The 15,139-nt window shown below is 42.3% G+C and overlaps 1 non-coding gene across 1 annotated transcript; it reads left to right on the forward strand.

Annotated features, from left to right (window-relative positions):
* The first annotated feature begins 8,836 nt into the window (after positions 1-8,836).
* On the forward strand, positions 8,837-8,943 carry LOC136121835 (U6 spliceosomal RNA). The gene has a single exon (XR_010655836.1). It is a non-coding gene; the product is annotated as a U6 spliceosomal RNA (small nuclear RNA).
* The last annotated feature ends 6,196 nt before the right edge of the window (positions 8,944-15,139 follow it).

Raw genomic sequence — 15,139 nt, forward strand, 5'->3', positions numbered from 1 at the left:
GTATTTGTCCCATCTGTCCTTTTCCCCTTTTCCTTCCTTTTCTGACTGCTTTTGGATTATTTGTCTTTATCAGACTTCCATTGTGTATCTACGATTGGCTTCTTATCATTACCTCTTTCAAGTGGTCTTTCAAGTGTTCACTTTAAGAACTATAATAATATACATCTGGGCTTCCCTGGTGGCACTATGGTTGAGAGTCCGCCTGCCGATGCAGCGGACATGGGTTCGTGCCCAGGTCCGGGAAGATCCCACATGCCGCGGAGCGGCTGGGCCCGTGAGCCATGGCCGCTGAGCCTGCGCGTCCGGAGCCTGTGCTCCACAACGGGAGAGGCCACAAGAGTGAGAGGCCCGCGTACCGCAAAAAAAAAAAAAAAAAAAAAAAAAAATATATATATATATATATATATATCGGGACTTCCCTGGTGATCCAGTGGGTAAGAGTCCGTGCTCCCAATGCAGGGGACCCGGGTTCGATCCCTGGTCAGGAAACTAGATTCCACATGCATGCCGCAACTAAAGATCCTGCACGCCACAGCGAAGATCCCGAGTGCTGCAATTAAGACATGGCGCAGCCAAAATAAATTAATTTTTAAAAAAAGAACTATAATAATATATGTCTTTAAATTATCACAGTCTACCTTGAATTAATATTATACAATTTTAAACATAATGTAAGAAACATACCATTATGCCCCCTTTCACTCTCTACCACCATTTTTACTACTGTTGTTATATATTTTATTTCTATATGTGTTAAAATTCCTAAAACATTGCTATAATCCTGCTTTAAACAGTCAATTGACTTTTTAAAAATTAAGAATAAGCAATTTTTTATATTTCATTACACTTTACCATTTCCAGCATTCTTCATTCTGTCCTGTAGAGCTGGGTTTAACCTGGTACCGTTTTCCTTCAACCAAAGGAACTGCCTTTGGCGTTTCTTATAGTGTGGGACTTTTAACAACACATTCTACCAGCTTTTGTTGACTGAAAATGTATTATTTCATCTTCATTTTGGAAGCATATTTACACTACATATAAGATTCTAGGTTGACTGCCTTTCAGCACTTTAGTTATGTCACTCATTTGCCTTCTGACTAGTATTTCTTTTCCAAGTCAGCTGGAATTCTTATCGCTCTCCCCCCACATATGTAATGTGTCTTTTTGCTCTATTTTTTTTTTTTTTTTGCAGATTCAAAGAGTATATTTTTATTTTACCATGTAAATAATTTTGGAAATATGACAGTACATTAAATATAAGCTTTTTTTTTTTTTTTTTTTTTTGCGGTACGTGGGCCTCTCACTATTGTGGCCTCTCCCATTGTGGAGCACAGGCTCCGGACGCGCAGGCTCAGCGGCCATGGCTCACGGGCCCAGCCGCTCCGCGGCATGTGGAATCTTCCCGGACCGGGGCACGAACCCGTGTTCCTTGCATCGGCAGGCGGACTCTCAACAACTGCGCCACCAGGGAAGCCCCCATGTACCTTCTTGGGGGCTGTGGTAAACTATTTCTCTGTAGTAAAAAATATCTGTGATACTCTTCTCTACTGCCTCTCTCACGTATAAGATGGCAGTATTTAAATTGCTTATATTGGACTTCCCTGGTGGCGCAGTGGTTGAGAGTCCGCCTGCTGATGCAGGGGACATGGGTTCGTGCCCCAGTCCGGGAGGATCCCACATGCCACGGGGCGGCTGGGCCCGTGAGCCATGGCCACTGAGCCTGCGCCTCCGGAGCCTGTGCTCCGCAACGGGAGAGGCCACAGCAGTGAGAGGACCGCGTACCGCAAAAAAAAAAAAAAAAAAGAAGGTACATGGGGAGTCACCATGAGGAAAGAAGTTGGAAAAAAATATCATTCCTGTAGCTCTGAGAATCCTTGGGTGGGACCTGTGGAGGCAGGAGGTTCCTGTGGAGATGGACAGCAGACTGCAGAGGTGCACCATGGCCTGTTCCTGCCATCTTTCTTTGATCTTACATCCACATTGCCACCATGATTCTCTCATACTATGATATTTAAGAACATCCCAAGATAAGAAGTGATAACCATTTAATATGTTCTTAAATGCTTTAGCTTCTTTCAGCTTCTCTAAGAGTTTCTGCTTGGTGCTTCTATTACCTCCAGAGTTGAATGCCACTCCAAACTCACTGTCACATCCTCATCTGCATACTAGGGCCTCTTGGGGGTCATGTGCTGTCAGGGACCAGCGAGTCTGTAAAGATCTATTTTGTTTTAATATTTTCTCTTTATCTTTGATTTTCAGCTGTTGGATATGATACACCTGCGTGTGGTTTTCTTTGTGTTTGTCTTGCTTGGTGTGTTTTGAGCTTCTGGAACGTTTTTCAATCTTTATTTCTTCAAATATTTTTTCCTCCCCTATTCTGTCTCTCATCTCTTTGACCCCAATTTCATGTATGTTTCCCAGTTTCATAGTATATCTCAAGGGTAATTGATGCTGTTAATGTATTTATGTGTTTTTTTACTCTCTGCTTCAATGTGGATAAGTTTTATTTACTTGTCTTCAAGTTTGCTTATTCTTTCTTCTGTAACATCCAATTTGGTGTTTAGCCCATCCATTGTAGTTTTTATTTCAGCTATCATATTTTTCAGATCTAGAATTTCCACTTAGTCAGTTTTTGAAAGTTTTCTATCCATATCCCAGAATATCTCATTATCCCACGTGTTAATTTCCTAGGGCTTCCATAACAAAGTATTATAACTGATTGGCTTACAAAAATAGCAATTTGTTCTCTCACAGTTCTGGAGAAGTCCAAACTCCAGGTGCCAGCAGGGTTGGTTCCCTCCTGAGGGAGCATCTATCTCAGGCCTCTCTCCTCACCTCTGGGGCTACCAGCAATTCTTGGTTTTCCTTGGCTTGCAGATGCATCACTTCAGTCTCTGCCTCCATCTTCACAAGGCATCCTCCCCTGTGTCTCTCTGTGTCCAAACTTCCCTCTTCTTTTTTTTAAAAAAAAATATTTATTTATTTATTTATTTAGGCTGCACTGGGTCTTAGTTGCGGCATGTGGGCTTCTTAGTGCGGCAATGCTGACTTCTTAGTTGCAGCATGCAAACTCAGTTGTGGCATGCATGCAGGATCTAGTTCCCCGAGCAGGGATCCAACCCAGGCCCCCTGCATTGGAGCGTGAACTCTCACCCACTGGACCACCAAGGAAGTCCCAAACTTCCCTCTTCTTATAAGGACACCAGTCACTGGATTAGGGCCCAAGCTGACCTCATTTTATAACCATATCTGTAAGGACCCTATTTCCAAATTAGGTCACATTCAAAGGTTCTGGGTGAACATGAATTTTTGAGGGACACTATTCAACTCATTATTCCCCCTTCTCTATCCCAATTATTGTTCTTTTCCCATTATTTTATATATTTATAATAGTTGTTGTATGTCCTTGTCTGATAATTCCAATAACTTGGCGTTTTTTGTTTTTTTTTTTATGTGGAGGGGACTTCTTCTATTGACTCTGTTTTCTCTTTAAAATTAAAGCAAAAAAAAAAAATTAAAGCATATTTTCTTGCTTCTTCTCATGTCTTATAATTTTTTTACTGATTCTAGAATATAAAAGTGAGGGAAAATATAATGGAGTATAACCATATTGAGGTATATATTATTTTGCTTTGTTTTGGTTATTTTCTTAAGAGTGCAAGTCCTTACCTATCTGGCAGTCAGAAGGAGAGGCCCATCATTCAGATTCCTCTTGAGCTGAGCTTTGTGAGAAGTTTAGCAAACTGTACAGTTAGAAGGAACACACTCCACACGAGACCACCATCACTTTCTGACCCTAACTGCAAGTTCAGGGGTTTCTCAAAACCACTGTTGGGGATGACACTTTTCTGGGACTCACAGAACCCACTCAAAGCTATTATACTCACTATAAACACTGTATTATACAGTTTCTTACAGGGAAGGGATACAGATTAAGATTAGCCAAGGGAAGAAGCTCATGAGTCTGGGGAAGTGTGAAATGTGGGACTTGGGACTTCCCTGGTGGCGCAGTGGTTAAGAATCTGCCTGCCAATGCAGGGGACACGGGTTCGAGCCCTGGTCCAGGAAGATATCACATGCCGTGGAGCAACTAAGCCAGTGCACCACAACTACTGACCCTGCGCTTTAGAGCCCATAAGCCACAACTACTGAGCCCATGTGCCACAACTACTGAAGCCTGTGTGCCTAGAGCCCATGCTCTGCAACAAGAGAAGCCACCGCAGTGAGAAACCTGTGCACCACAATGAAGAGTAGCCCCCACTATCCATAACTAGAGAGAGCCTGCACGCAGCAATGAAGACCCAATGCAACCAAAAAATAAATAAATAAAAATTAACTTAAGTTAAAAATAAAAAAAAAAGAAATGTGGGACTTCTGCTCCTGCTTTCTGTGTAGTCAGGACATATTACTTTCCCAGTATCAACATGTGACAATATACACAGACTACTGTGAACTAGGGAGGCTATTCTGAGCCTCAGTATTCAGTTTTAGGGGCTCCATTACTTAGGCACGATTGATTGATTGGTTAATCTCAGTCTCCAGATCAACTGATACCATGTAACCCTAAATCACCTGTGCAGTCTTTCTGGTGTGACCTGTCCCCACCCTAAGGTGTAGTCAGCACCCACCCTAAATTATGCCTTGTTCTCTGGCTAGCCCAAGGCCCCCAGAGAAAAAGGCATAATTTAGGGGAAACAAAGATATCACCCAGAACCTGAGGGCAAAATCCAGACCTCTTCTGGGGCAAAGTTAAATTCTTTAGGACACAGGCCACCCCTTGCTTTTGGCCAAGACTCTTACAGCAAAATGATCATATTGCCTAAGAGTTGGGGGGCCAGTGTTGGTATAGGGATAGACTTAAAGAAACAACTATCTGTCCTATAAAGCCAGTACATACATTTTCATATTTTTGTACTAATTCAATTATTAATTTTCCCCCTTGTATCTTATGATAAACTTGTGCAGAACTATTTAGCATAGAAATTAGCTGATGATTAGGTAAATCCAGTCCTTCCTCAGGCCAGTCATTTTCCACCTGTTTTACTTCCTTAGGGGGCTTTAACTCAATTTCCCAATACATTTGACTATGAATATCAGTATCATAACAAGGCCAGTGTTATACCCTATCCTCAGTGTGGCAGCAGACGTGACCTGAAAAGCTCTGGCACATGACCAGAGTCCCACTCGGCCATTAACAATTAGTCCAGTTATAGAAATGTCTCCCAGAGTGATGGATGTCATTCAGGTTTGCAGACTTCCATTCAATTATTTTAGGCTCCAAAAGCAGGAGTGGTCTCAGCAACATGTCATCATCCTTTCAGGCATTCTGGTGTAATTGAGCTAAGAGACAATAACGTCTCACTCTGAGCCTCTCCCAAGGCACCAGTGTAATATTGGATTTCTCTCATTGCAAAAACCATTAAACTTTACGCTCAGCTACCATTCCTCCTCCTCCTCTCCATTCATACCCTAACTTTCCCACTTTGGGAGGGGGCATTAGGGGTGGCCACTGTGCTGGTCCAGATTGTCAGCAGCAATACAAGTCTATGGGACTTCCCTGGTGGCACAGTGGTTGGGAGTCTGCCTGCCAATGCAGGGGACCAGGGTTCGAACCCTGGTCTGTGAGGACCCCACGTGCCGTGGAGCAACTAAGCCTGTGTGCCACAACTACTGAGCCTGCGTTCTGGAGCCCGTGAGCCACAACTGCTGAGCCCGCATGCCACAACTACTGAGCCTGCGCGCTGCAACTACTGGGGCCCACGCACCTGGAGCCCGTGCTCTGCAGCAAGGGAAGCCATTGCAACGAGAAGCCCGCACACCGCAACGAAGAGTGGCCCCCACTCGCTGCAACTGGAGAAAGCACGCACACAGCAGCGAAGACTCAATGCAGCCAAAAATAAATAAATTAATTAATTAAAAAAAAATACAAGTCTAGTCTAGCACTTGCCCTCCCACAGGCCACTCTCACTCCTGTGGGGTAGGGTTAAAAGGGTACAGAACTGGTGGGCCATCCCAATTACTAAGCAATGTAGCTGCATTCACTCTCAGTGCCAATTTTGCCACATGGGGTGAAGGCACAACCCACACCATCAGATCCTTAGGAATCTGACATAAAGGTTTAAAGGTATAGTGAGTTTCTTAGGGATCATATCTGCTTCCAGCACCTGCAGTTGCAGCCCTTGCCCCGGGACCACTGCCTTAGGTAGGACAAAAGAGGTTGAGGTGATGTGAGGAAAAAAGAAAAAAAGTATAGTTATACCAGTTATACCACCCTTCCCACCTCCTCTTCCCCAAGTACCACTCCCCCAAAAGCAGAGGATCTATCTAGTGGGGACTATCCCTTGCCCCCCCACCATGCTGACTGTGAGTGCACACTCATAATGGTGTATAAACCAGCCCTTCATGCCTTTATTTCTCCGCGTTTTAGACAAAAAAAAAAAAAAAGAGTTTCACATTGCTAATTAGAGAAATGGAAATCAAAACTACAGTGAGGTATCACCTCACACCAGTCAGAATGTCCATCTCAAAAAGTCCACAAATAATAAATGTTGGAGAGGGTGTGGAAAAAAGAGAGCCCTCCTACACTGTTGGTGGGAATGTAAATTGATACGGCCACTACGGAGAACAGTATAGAGGCCTTAAAAACTAAAAATAGAGTTATCATATGATCCAGCAATCCCACTCCTGGGCATACACCCAGAGAAAACTCTAATTCGAAAAGATACACACACCCCAATGTTCATAGTAGCATTATGTACAATAGCCAAGACATGGAAGCAACCTAACTGCCCATTGACAGATGAATGGATAAAGAAGATGTGGTACATATATACAGTGGAATATTACTCAGCCATAAAAAGAATGAAATATCGCCATCTGCAGCAACATGGTTAGACCTAGAGATTATCATACTAAGTGAAGTAAGCCAGAGGAAGACAAATACCATATGATATCCCTTACATGTGGAATCTAAAACAGTGATACAAATAAACGTATTTATGAAACACAAACAGACTCACAGACATAGAAAACAAGTTTATGGTTACCAAAGAAGAAAGGGGGTGGGGAGGGATAAATTAAGAGTTTGGGATTAACAGATACATACTACTTTATATAAAATAGGTAAACAACAAGGTCCTACTGTATAGCACAGGGAATTGTATGCAATATCTTGTAATAACCTCTAATGGAAAATAACCTGAAAAGGAATATATATATATATATTCCTTTTCAGATTAGTTTTATATATGTATATATAAATGAATCACTTTTCTGTGCACCTGAAACTAACACAACATTGTAAATCAACTATACTTCAATTTAAAAATGTTTGAATTGTCTGTTCACTTCTCCATAAAACTTACTCTGAGGATGACATCTCTGTCCACCCACTTCATGAACCCAGGCGGCCACCTGCACCCCAGGAAACCTACTTGTTAATTCAAATCATCTTCCAAACCTGGAAGGGGTTCTTCTGATGGGCATCACATGTACTACTTTAATGCACCCCTCAAATTCCCACAGTGGTTTCCACAGGGCTGTGCCCCATATGGTCATCCTGTTAATAGGTCAGTTTTGCATTGCCCTCTGCCTGACCATATGGTCAGGCCATTGGCCCCTGTCTGTGAGTCGGTAAAAACCCAAATATAAGGGCTTTTTACTATTGTCCAATTCTTCCATCACTGCTAGGGAAAAAGCAATCTGGCTCCCTGAGTTGATTTGCTTTGATTTTCTTCTATCAAAGAAAGTCAAATTTTCTATCAAAGATTTTCTTCTATCTTCCTTCCACACAGGAAGCTGTCCACTCACCATGGAACTACCATCCACAAATCAAGCAGCTCTTTGGTGGTCAGTGGAGGGCTGTTCATAGGGCACTGGCCAAGTAGCCCTGTGACCATAGGATCCAGCAGTTCCTCAGGTGGTTCCAGAGTCAGCACTGGAGGAAAAGAGTGAGTACACCCTTCCCCTTCTCTGGTAGCACGTTCCTGTACCATTTCTATTGTATGATGCGACCCTCCTGGGCATTGCCCTCCCCATTAGAGCATTTCTCCAACATCACCCAAGGAATTGTGGGTATTTCCGGTTTCAAGGTTATTTTATGTCCCTCAGTCACAGGGGAAATCTCAGAGTCCAAAAGCAAGCTAGTTAGTACTGATTTTCTCTCAAATGCAAATATTCTGGTCCCAAATCCCAGAAGTTGCCACTAGGTGGCACTCACAGGCTTTTGCTGTAAACTCCAGTCTGCACTCCACACCGGGCTTTGGTACAGCAAATTAACAACCTGTTGGGCTCTGGCAATCTCACTGGTTCCCACTTGGCGTGTTCAATCAATACTGGAGGAAGGGTAGATTTCCATGCCTTCTGATTTACAACGCTGGTAGGGGAAGCTTTCCCCAGTCAGACACAATATCCATCCCCATAATACATTCAGGTAAAGAAGATGCAACCACTTCACATAGTCTGTTCACACCTTCAGTTTTCATCCAAACTTTCACCTTTATCCCATCAACCACTGCATTCCTATATCCTCACAATCTAGTTATAGCACTGTTAGGACTTCACATACAGATTTTGGAATCACAGTGCATGGAGGGGGGGGATCCCATAACAAGGAGTCCCAGAAAAGTCTCTTCAGCATCCTCTGACCATTTTACTCACTCAAGTTCATATGGCCTTGGGCCTCCAGCAGGGGTCAGTCCTTATCTTGATTAAACTGCAGGACCATTGCCCCAGGTAATTGGAGGTCTCTAGCCATCTTTGCCTTCCAGCTTTTAAAATTCCTCCATACAAGGGTAAATAAAGCAGACTTATTTACGGCCCTTCATTATTGGAGCTCCTGCTCGCTTCAGCAGCACATATACTAAAATTGGAACGATACAGAGAAGATTGGCATGGCCCCTGCACAAGGATGACATGCAAATTTGTGAAGCATTCCATATTTAAATAAATAAATATATATATATCAGGGCTCTCATCAGTCCACAAAACTTCCAAGAGTGCTGGATTATGACCTTTGTTTTGACCCCATAAAGGTCTGCCTTATTCATCCCATTACTAAATAATCATTGACAGATTTCCATGCTGCTAGGATGCGTCCCATGACCCTCCCTTTGTTTTTCCCCAGTCTCTTGTGACTCATTCCAACCATCTTCACTGTTTGTTGTTTCAGTATCATTTTTCCCTTCGATAGTGGCCCTAAGACTACTGTCTATAGCTCAGATCAACTGTAATCCAAGCTTGGTCCAGTCTCAGGATCTGCCTCAACACTCTCTTTTGCTTTCATTGTAGCTATTACAGATAACACAAGGCAGAGTGCATTTCACTTATTTCTTGTTACTCTGCATTTCCCTATGCATCAAGTGAACCAACTCCTTGGGAGTGGATTCTATCATTTCTAACTCCCATTATTGACTTTTGCCTCCAGTAACTGATCAAGGCATAGCTGCAGTTCTGTACCATGGTGAACACATGGCCCTCCAGGAATGAAAGCTTCATCATACCCCACCGTCTCTCCCAATTCCTAGAGACAGTGAGCGACTCATCTGCGAGTATACCTTTCATACTCAAACCAACCAATTTGGAGCCCACACCACCCCCCTTACACTCTGGGTCACCCTCCCCCTTCCCTGATCACCCCAGAGCCAGTTAACAGACAGCGCTGGACAGTCCACTGAAATTATTCAAATTAGCCAATTCTAAGCCTACTTACCCCACCTCACCCATTCCCTCCTGCAGAAACCGCAATACAGGCTTTTGCCCATATTTCCCCCTCTGCCTCCTGACCAAGGAGGGAATGCTTCCCAATCCATTTTAGGAGACTGAAACCACCTGAAGTTTAACCCCGTGTGGCCCTTCATGGCCTGGCATGCCTCCAGTTTCTAGGGACTCTGAGTATTAACTTCTTCCTTCATGACGGTCATTTCCTGTCTGTGTGTCTTACAATACTTGATTAAAACAAATCCCAGGAACTCTAACAATTGGAGCAGGATAGTTACAAACTGCTCTTGGCTTACTAACTGGATCCAACAGGCCGCAGCAATTGCCAGGAAGGCACTGCTGGTTGTTGCTGTGCCTGCCTCTTGTTGGCTGTTGCACAGTATTGGTTTTTGTGGGGTGCTGCTAAGGAATCCCAACCTAAATTGTGGATCATGAAAAGCTGAGTCCTCCCTGAGCTGCTGCATAGGCTACAGTGTCAAGTGTCTGAGACTGAGTGCCGAGGGGCATCTTTCTCCATGTAGGCAAAGCACCCAGGGTCCAGGACAGAGTGCCTGGGGGTGTACAGGTAACTAGCTACATTAGTTTCTCAAAAAGTCCCTACAGAGGACAAGGAGTGACTTCCCTCCTGGTGCCATGAGATAAGTCTGATCCACTGACCAGGCAGCACTGACCATTGGTGGGGCTGACTGAGTCATTTATAGAAAGTGCCTAGTGTCTGGGATGTTATATGCTCCTGGGGCACTTGATAAACCACTACCCCTTTTCCCTTTGAGCTTTGCTGAGTCAAAATTCTGGCCTGTTCTGTGGAGTAGTGGGAGAGTACTCCACTATCTGCTCTCTTGTGTGTCACGGGCCATTTGTGGAGTCAGTGTGAGAGTATACTCCTCAAGGGACCATGGCACCCTACAAACGTCATTTTTCGGGTGGCAAACCTCTTTGCCGTTGTCTGCTTGTTACTGTCACCATTCGTCCCCTGACCCAGTGGGATGTCAGGGGCCATCCCTGGAGACCAGTGGCTCAACGTTTAATGAAACAGGAACATCTGGGTCTGGCTCTCCCCAAGCCCTTGAGAATGGAGTCCAATTAATGTTCACAGGCAGCAAGACTGGCCTGAGAAAGGTGTGATTATCAGGAATCCAGATCTCTCAGAAATGAGGGTTTGGGTTACATTACCAGATAAGCCACCAAGACCTGTTAAGGTGATAGCTGAGGATGAGGAAAACTTACAGTGGATACTGGAAGAAGGTGAGGATGGAAACTAGCTGCAGCCCTGACACCAACTGCAGGCAACGGTGAGTGTAGTTTGTCTCACTAACCTTCCTTTTCTAAGTTATCCTCCTGCAAGACAAGAGGCCAACAGGACCCATGGAGGAGGTCCTTCCTGAGCCTGGAGATCTGTGTGGTGCAACAAGTGGACTGTCGTGGCTGTGAGTGTATGCTGGTTGGAGAGTGTGAAAATGGTCCCTGCCTCTCGCTCTCTGGACCCACTGCCAAGCTTTCACTAGAGCCCCACGTCCCCGAGCCAAAGCCTGACCACAAGGCTTTGGGTAGAAAGGCAGACCCATTCAGGCAAGATGAGTCTCCCTTTTGGCTTGAGAACTCCTCTAATGCTTGACTGAATCTTTCTTGGAACCGTGCTGCAGTCTGAGACTTTCCCACCCGGCTCTTCATTCTTCCCTCTCTCTGTGCACAGGTGTCTGGCCTGCAACTTGGTCTGAAGGCTCTCCCCACCTTCTCCTGCTCCCTGCACTAAAAAATCTCCAGCTCAGGCTTCCCTGGTGGCGCAGTGGTTGAGAGTCCGCCTGCCGATGCAGGGGACACGGGTTCATGCCCCGATCCGGGAAGATCCCACATGCCGCGGAGCGGCTGGGCCCGTGAGCCATGGCCGCTGAGCCTGCGCGTCTGGAGCCTATGCTCCGCAACGGGAGAGGCCACGACAATGAGAGGCCCGCATACCGCAAAAAAACAAAACAAAACAAAACAAAACGTTGCTCCTGTTTGTCTTGCTTTGTATGATATTCCCAAGAAGTCTTTGTCTAACCCCAAAATCACAAAGATTTTCTTCTAGACATTTTCTACTTTTAGGTTTTACATTTAGGTTGATAATCCATATACAAAGGTATGTTTATATATGGATCATCAACCTAAATGTAAAACTGTGTGGATGTCCAGTTGTTCCAGCACCATTTTTTTTTTTCCAGCACCATTTTTAAAAAGACTATCCATTCTCCATTAAATTACTCTTGTACCTTTGTCAAAAATCAGTTGATCACATATGTGTGGATCTATTTATAGATTCTATTGTCTTCCACTATATGTCCATCCTTTAGCCAATACCACAGTGTCTACTATGGCTACTCTACTATAGCTTTAGAATAAGTCTTGAAATCAGGGGCAATGAGTGCTCCAACTTTGTTCTTATTTTTCAAAATTGTTTGGGCTGTTCTAGGTCTTTACTGTTCCATTTCCATTTTAGAAGCAGCTTTTCAGTTTCTACAAATAAAATTGCTGAATTTTTTGGTGAGATTGTATGCATCTATAGATCAATTTACAAAGGATTGAAATCTTAACAATATTGAGTTTTCTCATTCATGAATACTATATATCTCTTCATATATTGAGCATTTCTTTGATTAGTCCCACAGATATTTTGTAGTTTTCAGCATACAATTCTTACATATATTTTGATAGATTTTTTCCTAAATATCTTACAATTTTCAGCACTATTATAAACAGTACTGGTTTTTATTTTTAAATTCAATTTCCAAGTGTTTGTTGCTAGTGTGTACAAATACAACTGATTTTTTTTTGTACTTTGACTGTGTAACCTGTAACTTTGCTAAACTCACATTGACTTTAGTAATTTTTTGTAGAGTCTTTAGGGTTTTCTAGATAGGACTACAATCATGCAGTCTGTGTTTTGTATCTTTATAATCTATGTCAGCGGTCCCCAACCTTTCAGGCGCCAGAGGCCAGTTTCGCGGAAGACAGTTTTTCCATGTATGTGGTGGGCGGGCAGGGGGGAAAGGTGGGGATGGTTTGGTTCAGGTGGTAATGCGAGTGATAGGGAGCGGCAGATGAAGCTTCACTCGTTGGCCAGCTGCTCACCTCCTGCTGTGCGGCCTGGTTCCTAACCTGCAGACTGGTAGCAGTCCGCGGCCTGGGGGTTGGGGACCCCTGATCTATATGACTTTATTTTTTCTTGCCTTATTACATTAGCTAGTACTCCCAGTACAGTGCTGAATAAAAGTCATGAGACTGGACATCCTTGCTTTGTCCCTGAACTTAGTAGAGAAGCATCCAGTCTTTCACCGTTAAGAACGATGTAGCTGTAGAAATTTCATAGATTCCTTTATCAGGTTGAAGAAGATCTCTTGTTTCTAGTTTGCTTAGTTTTTTAATCACAAATCATAATGAATTTTGTCAAACGCATTTTCTGCAGCTTTTGACATGATCCTATGATTTTTATTCTTTGGTCTGTTGATATAGCAAATTACAGTAACTGATTTTATAATGTTGAACCAACCTTGCATTTTTGGGATAACTGCCTCCTTCCTTTGGTCATAATGTATTATCCTTTTTATACATTGCTGCATTTGTTATTTAGAAGCTTGCATGTTTATTCAGAAGTTTTTTTAAAATTTCCAAATATTGGGGAATTTTCCAGATATTTTTCTGTGAATTATTTCTAATTCAGTTCCTTTGTGGCCATAGACCATATTTTCATGATTTAAATTCTTTGTTTCACGGTCCAGCAGTCTATCTTGGTAAATGTTCCACATGTACCTGTTTTCAGAATATGCATTCTGCTGTTTTCAGGAAAGTGTCCTATAAATGTTAGGCCAAGTTGATAGTGTTGTTCAGGTCTTCTTTGTTATTACTCTGGTTTTTTTCTGTTTAATTTTTAAAGAGTGTCTTCAAGTATAATTGTGAATTTCTCTATTTCTCCTTTGAATTCTATCAGTTTTGCATCATGTGTTTTGAAGACTCATGTACACATAGGATTGTTATGACTTCTTGATAAATTGATCGTCTTATCACTGACCCTAATTATCCCCAGTAATAATCCTTATAATGACATCTACTTGGTCTAATATTTATATACCCAATCCAATTTTTTTTAACTGGAATATGGTTGATTTACAATGTTGTGTTAGTTTCAGGTGTACAGCCAAATGAATCAGTTATACATATACATATATCCACTCTTTTTTAGATTCTTTCCCCATATACGTCATTACAGAGTATTGAGTACAGTTCCCTGGGCTATACGGTAGGTCATTATTAGTTATCTATTTTATATATAGTAGTGTGTATATGTCAATTCCAATCTCCCAATTTATCCCCCCCCACCCTTTCCCCTCTGGTAACCAAAAGTTTGTTTTCTACATCTGTGACTCTATTGTTGTTTTGTAAATAAGTTCATTTGTACCATATTTTTAGATTCCACATATAAGCCCAATATTCCCTTGATTAATGTTTCCATCCTCTTACTTTTAACCTACCTGTGTCTATATATTTAAAGTGTATTTCTTGGGAACTTCCTGGCGGTCCACTGGTTACGACTCAGTGCTTTCACTGCCAGGGTGAGGGTTTGATCCCTGGTAGGGGAACTAAGATCCTGCAAGCCACGTGGTGCGGCCAAGAAAAAGAAAAAAAAAGTGTATTTCTTGTAGAAAGCAAATAGTTGGGTTTGCTTTTTTATCTAATCTAATAGTTGGATACGTTTTGGGGTTAATAATTGTGTTGTTTAGACCATTCACATTTAATGTAATTAACAATATTGCTGGATTTAAAGCTACATCGTGAAAGTTGTTTTCTATTTGTTCCATCTGTACTTTTTGAATTAACTTCTGAGTTTTTAAAATGACTGTATTTAGTTTCATTATTGGCTTGCTAGTATACTTTAAAAAAATACTGGTTGCCCTAGGGTTTACAATATATATATTTTGACCTATCACAGTCTACCTTCAGATAATATTGTGTCACTTCACATACAGTGTAAGAAACTTACAAGAGTATACTTCCAGTTCCTTCCTTCCATCCTTTGTGCTATGGTTTTCATACATTTTACTTTTACATATGGTATCAACTCCAGAATATAGTGTTACTCTTTTTGCTTTGGATAGTTATTTACTTTCTAACATGATTAAAATGAGAAATATATATTTTTTACCTTTATTTATTTTTACCATTCTGGTACTCTTCATTTCTTTGGGTTGACCAAAGTTTCTTTCAGTTATCATAATCATATTCCTTCTGCCTGAAGAACTTCCTTTAATATTTCTTGTAATGCAGATGTGCTAGCAATGAATTCTCTCAGCTGTTGCTTGTCAGAAAAATACTTTCACTTTTGAAAGATATTTATACTGGGTATGGCATTTGGGGTTGACAGCTTTTTATCTTTCAGTACTTCAAACGT

This window comes from Phocoena phocoena, chromosome 3, assembly GCF_963924675.1.
Source record: "Phocoena phocoena chromosome 3, mPhoPho1.1, whole genome shotgun sequence".
In the NCBI taxonomy this organism is placed as follows: domain Eukaryota; kingdom Metazoa; phylum Chordata; class Mammalia; order Artiodactyla; family Phocoenidae; genus Phocoena; species Phocoena phocoena.